The sequence below is a fragment of the Ochotona princeps genome, chromosome 11 (genome assembly GCF_030435755.1).
Source record: "Ochotona princeps isolate mOchPri1 chromosome 11, mOchPri1.hap1, whole genome shotgun sequence".
NCBI classification, from domain to species: Eukaryota; Metazoa; Chordata; class Mammalia; order Lagomorpha; family Ochotonidae; genus Ochotona; species Ochotona princeps.
In genome coordinates, this window is record NC_080842.1 from 50,946,369 (window position 1) to 50,952,368 (window position 6,000).

General features: G+C 49.6%; 1 protein-coding gene across 1 annotated transcript in view; it reads left to right on the top strand.

The window, feature by feature from the left end:
* Positions 1-5,032, top strand: part of RELL1 (RELT like 1) — a 51,364-nt gene extending 46,332 nt beyond the window's left edge. Inside the window, exon 7 of the mRNA XM_058670222.1 lies at positions 3,562-5,032. The gene's annotated coding sequence lies outside the window, so the exon portion shown is untranslated. The remainder of the gene's footprint in view (positions 1-3,561) is intronic.
* The last annotated feature ends 968 nt before the right edge of the window (positions 5,033-6,000 follow it).

Below are 6,000 nucleotides of genomic sequence, written 5' to 3' on the forward strand. Positions count from 1 at the left end.
CAGCTAAGGCAGCAGCATTTCTTTCAACCGTGTTTACCGAGCCCCTCCTGTGTGCCAGGCCCTGAGGACACAGCCCTGCGCAAGGTAGACAGGCAGGCCATGTTCTCAGGGAGCTCCTATTGCAGTCTGCAGAGGCAGTTTTTCTCCTCTGAGCTTCCCAGCTTTTTTGGTTCTGAGTTCTCAGCCTCCTGGCTGAGGCCATGGGAGGTTCCACCTGCCATTGGCTTCCTGGTGATGGTCATTTGCAGAGCCTGGATGTGACTTCCTCAGGAGCTGGCAGTCACGATGTCCGATGCCCAGTGCCCTACCTGTTAGGAGTGTTCGAAATGGAATCCCCTTCTGAAAATCCTCGGTACAGAACAGGCACAAGATAAACTACTCAGACAGCAACAAAGACTGCAGGGTGAACAGTAAGAACAAAAGTCAGGCTGCATTCCGTCTCCACCCCGCCTCCCAGCCCCACCTGTCGCAAGCCCCACTCGTGCTTTCTGCTGGCAGGCAGCAGTTTGAGAGAAGTGGAGTTCCCTTTCAAGGAGCCTGCTTATCAGTGTGGGTATCTTTACAGGAGGAGGAGGAAGCAGCGCAGCGCACAGCAGGGCGGTCGGTCTCTCCCTTTCAGAGGCCTCCTGTCAGCGTCAGGAACCAGGCCTTGGCGAATGCGGTGTCTTCTGCCCTTCTAGATGGCCATTCTGGTCAGGCCTGCATGTACCTGGCCATGCTGCCAGCCCAGTACTGCCTTTCCAGGAGAACCACAGGAGTTTTGGAAAGATCGGCTTCCCTCTTTGCTTGGTTTCTGGCGTCTGTAGTGAGGGCTTTGCCCAGCACCTCACATTCGTCTGTGAGAGACAGGGTGCACAGTGCAGTTTCCGTCAGCTGCGCACGGTGGCTGTGGATGATTGCTTCTAGCAGTGAACTGGATGTGGTTATGGTCATAACCAACCTCTGGGAGGAGACTGACTGCTGGGCAGGACTGTGCCGTCACATGGAATACCCGCCACAGCCCAGGAGAGGGCGCTGTGGAGATGTCTCAGGCTCAGCCACTTGGAACAGGCTTCTGGCTGCAGGCCCTGCCATGGCCATCCTGAGTTTCTCACGTGCACTCCTTCAGTCAGACGGGGGGCAAGCCCCTCTGAGTGGGGGGCTCTCCTGGGCTGCAAAGGAAGCAGGAGCGTGGGGCAGGCTTGCCTTCCAGGTCAGACAGTGTTGCAGGGTGCGAACGAGATCACACCAGACATGTTTAAGGTTTATTAAGGAGTCTTTACTAATCAACCTTGAAGACAACAGAGCACAATAGCAAATTACAAGTCCATACAGCAATCCACCTAATCATAATCCAACCAATCATAATCCCAGAAGAAACAAATGGTCATCATCCTTAAGTCCATCCATTAAGCTAAAGACCTATGTCCCAGCTTCCCCAACAATATATGTTATCCGAAGAGACGTGCAACAAATAACCTGGGCACACTCACAAAGAACCTGGACACAGTTACAAAGCTGCAGACATTCACCTTTCCCTGGCTTCTCTGCCCACATTCTACTACTGCTAGGCCTCACCCCTCCTGGAACTCCAGATAGTACACAGACCAGAAACAACATCATTATAACCATTGCCCATCTAAGTAGCACACAGGGACCATGCTCAGGGGATTACCTGTCCTGGGTCAGCCAAGAGTCGAGGTGCCAGAGTAACGGAAGCACCTGGCCAGAGAGAGAGCGAGAGCCCCTGCTTCACGGGCCTTTTAAAGGGGCTTGTGAGGGGAGTGGTTACACACAACACAATACCGTCCCCTCTCAGTTGATAGGTGAGTCACAGGTGGGCAGGAGCGAATACCTAAGAGTTTTGGGCTAAAGAGTTGATTAGTGCTCGTTAGGATGAACAGGAACAGGAACTAGGCCTGTACTAAAAAATGCCTAGACTAATTGGACTTGCAATATCCTGGCTCATTTAGGATGTGGGGGAAGTGGTTGAGGATGCAATTACTATTCCATTGTGTAGGACCCACCTTCAGGACAGAGGTTGGGGGACACAGCAAATTTCATTTGCCCACTGTCAATGGGTGCTGGCTGTCACTGGCTGCACCCCATAACAACAGCTGTGGGCTTTGTTACTCCCGTGGTGTGCAATGTCTCGTCTGAGGGAGGACAAGAAGGGGTGGGGGTGACAAAAATAGAATACTGATTTTCTAGAAAATGGTCTGGTTTAAAGTTTTGCTGGGAAAAAAAAAATCTCTCCTTTTTTTTATTTTCCTTCCTCTCTGGACCGTTTTGGTAGTTCTCTACCTCTGGTCTTTCTGCCTTTTTCTGTGCTAGAATGTTTCTTGTGAATTGAGCCCGGCCTCAGAGTGGAGCCATTTCCTGCGTGTGCCTCCAGTCCTATGGCGAGCCGCACACTCGTCTCCATCAGCAACGTGACTCATGCCCGTTTAAGGACTAACACGTCATTGCTGCTTTTGTTGTTGTTAAACGAAGGGTCCTTCACCCATCTCCTCTCCTTTCTTTCCCTCTCCTCTTGATCACCATGCATCCCTATGAATATTTAAAATGATTTTAAGCAGAGGACAGTAGGGACAATTTTAGAGTGCAGCAGGAGCCCAGGCTGGGACGGATACTGTCCAGTGAAGACACCTCTAGCATGTCATGTTGCAGCAAGCTGGTTTCGTCTCTGGTCTGTTTTACATGCGTCTGCACGTGCAACTAGGGCCTCTTGTCTGGGGTCCCTGCCTGGTGGCTGTGGACCTGCAGTCCCGCGCTGGGTAGCTCGTCCTCAGAAGAGTGGGAGGAGACTTGGAAATGCATATGTTCTCTCCTCTCTCTGCTTGTCTTTCAACTTAAGAACAAACAAAAACCTCGGCATTTAAAAAGCTCTTGGAAACAATGATATTAAAAGATTATGCTGATTTTGGTGTGAAATATAATGCTTTCATTTTTTTTGCATTACGACCAACTCACCTTTTAATTTCAATTTTCCATGACCTTTTGGAACTACCTTCATACAAGATTACAGATCCTTCCTTTATTTATTTGCAAAACGTCCTTTGGAAAGTAGAAAAGTTTTTAAACCACTTATGCAAATCCTTTGTTTGTGACATCCAAGCTGAAGACGCGCCAGACCAGTTTGCAGAGTGACTTACAAACAGGACGCAGCGCCCTGGGGACCCTGGAAGACCTCAGAATAAACGCCCGGTGGCCCTGCTCCTGCCTGCTCGACACAGTCCCAGGCAGTAGGGACCCAGGGATGCCCAGGGGTATGGCTCCTGCAGAAGGGGTTCTCTGTGTGCACAGCACCTGGTGGAGGATGTGTGCTCCAGAGGCGACGCTGAGTCACAGAGAGAATGTCCCCACGTCACCTGCGCAGTGCACATCAACCCAGACCTACACCTGCCGGCCCCGGGTTCCTCACTCCTTGGTGATGAAATGCCTTAATATTTCCTTGTGCTGACTTACGCCAGGCGCGTGTGCAGGGGCGGACTGCTGCTGTGCGTTTCTGCCCTGTACGGGTGGCGGGAGCCCATGGATGCCAGCCTTTTGGTAAAGCTCCACCTGTTTTTTCTCTTGCAGCGGTGACTTGATTGGAAGACTTGTAAGAGACCCAAAGCTTAGAAGAGAGCAAGTTGCCTCGGAAATATTTTTATACATTTTATATTGTTTCTATCAAGAAGTCAGCAGGCCTGGGAATGGAAGCCTAAAAAGGGGGTATTGTTAACTGTGCTGGATGACGAAGTCCTGGGCTTTGCAACAGGTTTTCTCCTCAGAAGCCTGTTGACCTTCTGCGTTGCTGGGGAAGGAAGGAGCTTCTCTTTTATCTGCATGACCATTCCCGGCCACGGCCCGCCTTGGTGGCACGCACTGCCGTTCTCTTGCGATCACCGTGCGCCCCGCACAGGTTGTGGACCGTCTGAGCCTATGCTTGGGGTGGGGGATTGTGTGTGTGTGTGTGTGGATGTGTAAGTTTTGTTTCCCAGCTCTCACCTGCCATTTAATCCTGGTTTGAAGACGATCTTCATGGAGATGGTCTAACTGTGAGAAGAAGTCAAAGGTGACTCCCAAGTGGCAGAGGATTCTGGGAAGCAGTGTTCTAGCTGCTGGGGTTCTAGACCAAGAGTCCCACCAAGCCAGCTCCTAGGTCACTTGTCAAAGTTGGAAGCTGATTTCTTGTTTTGTTTTTGTTTCTTCCAGCTTTAGAGTGTTGAATAAAGGAGCAAAAGGGTTTAAAGACACTGAAAAAAAAAAATCTTGTTTAGACAACCCAAGGCCGAAACAAAACAGAAATCGCCATTCTCATATGAGGCGAGCCCCACACCATCCTGGCGTGTTTTTCTTGGGGAACTGCTTGTTTTGCATCTTTTAACTGACGCTCCTTATCAACTCTCAGTGGCCAATGTCCCTACAGTCCTGGAAAATCTTTACAAAGACATGTAGAGATTTCCGAGTTGTGTATTTTGTGAAACACCTGGAAGAGTGCCGGTGGAGACCTTGCCTTCCGCTTAAGAGGACTGGGGTGAGGGGTCTGGGGGTCCCGATGCAGGAAGTCTGCCAGACCTGCTGCATGTCGGTGTCAGTGGGATGCTCACACACTTCTGTGACCTCCAGGGAAAATGGGGCTCCTGAAAGAGAATATCCCTACAAATATATTTTAAAGTATTTACTCCAGATATACCTATCCAATTCTGTTTCCAGCATCAAACTAAAAATCGCTAACCTTTTAAATGGTGGAGTCAACTTCCTGTGAATTCTTACTGACAACTAATAGATGGTGTATGGGATCCATTCGTATACACAGCACAGGAGGAGAAACCGGGTTGGAAGCCAGTTCCATGGAGGTCCCAAAAAATAAATACAAGCGGTTCTGAGATGTGCATTAGTGTAAATAATACATGTGCAGGCTAGGCCAATAGTTTTACTTCAGAAACATAAGTGCGATTTTTTGCTTTAAAAATATTGTGCCCTCCCGATGGTGAGGGATACAGAGTATGTTTCAGCTTTAACTATTTTTTAATTTTATTCAACCCAGAGCACTTTTTTTTTAAAATAGCAATACAACAGGCAAAAGAATACTCAAAAAGACTTAAAATTGTATTTATACCAGGAGGACTCGGGAAATCCTTTCTCATCCTTGGGGGGCATTCTGTGTCTGGCTCGCCTCCAGCTATGCCACAGAGGGAGCCTTCCCGAGTTCACCGTGGGCGCTTTCCACTGGGGTAGAGTCTCCGATGAGAGTTCCAGGAGTCTCCAGAACAGCCTGTGTTTACACCTCCTGTGAGGCCCCGCCTTCTTCCGAGGGTGCAAGGACTCAGAACAAACTTCCTCTACTCCACACTAATGCGGGAGAGAGCTACTCCGGGGCGTGCGTGAGCTGGCCACCCCTTGCTGTCAACACTTGTCAAGGAAAACATTTCCACTGTTGTGAGTGTCAAATGTATTTTTAACTGTCTGGTTTGTACTTCAATGACTTTTTGTACTACCAAAGCAGAGTTCTGAAATAAAAATGTTAAATACAGTGCCTTGTCTGCAATAGTCCGATCATTTCCAGCTTGGCGCAGGGAAAGTGCCATGGCACTTGCATCATGGAGCGTCCTCTCCACGCGTGTGTGCCATGCAGTGTCAGGTGACCGTGGGCTGACTCTGCCTTCAGTTCTGCCACCCACCTCCACTGTTGGTGAAATGCAGACATGATTTTGAAAGAGTCTTAGAAGAATTGCAAAAGCAGTACAATGATTGGTTCATGCCTGCCTTTCACCCCACTGCTCCCCGGGAACATGGCCACAGAGCAGTGATGGAAAAACCAGGCTCGCCGTAGGCTAATACTGTGGTCATTTTCGCTTAGCAGCTGGGGCATGTTGGGAGAGATTCCTCATGAAAATTCCATGGCTGTGCAGATGTCAGAGCACACTTAGGCTTGGGCCAGCAGCCTATTACCTCAGCTTGCTGCTACAGCCCGTTGCCCCTAGGCTACAGCCCTGCAGAGCAGGCCATTGAACTGAATGCCACGTGCAATTA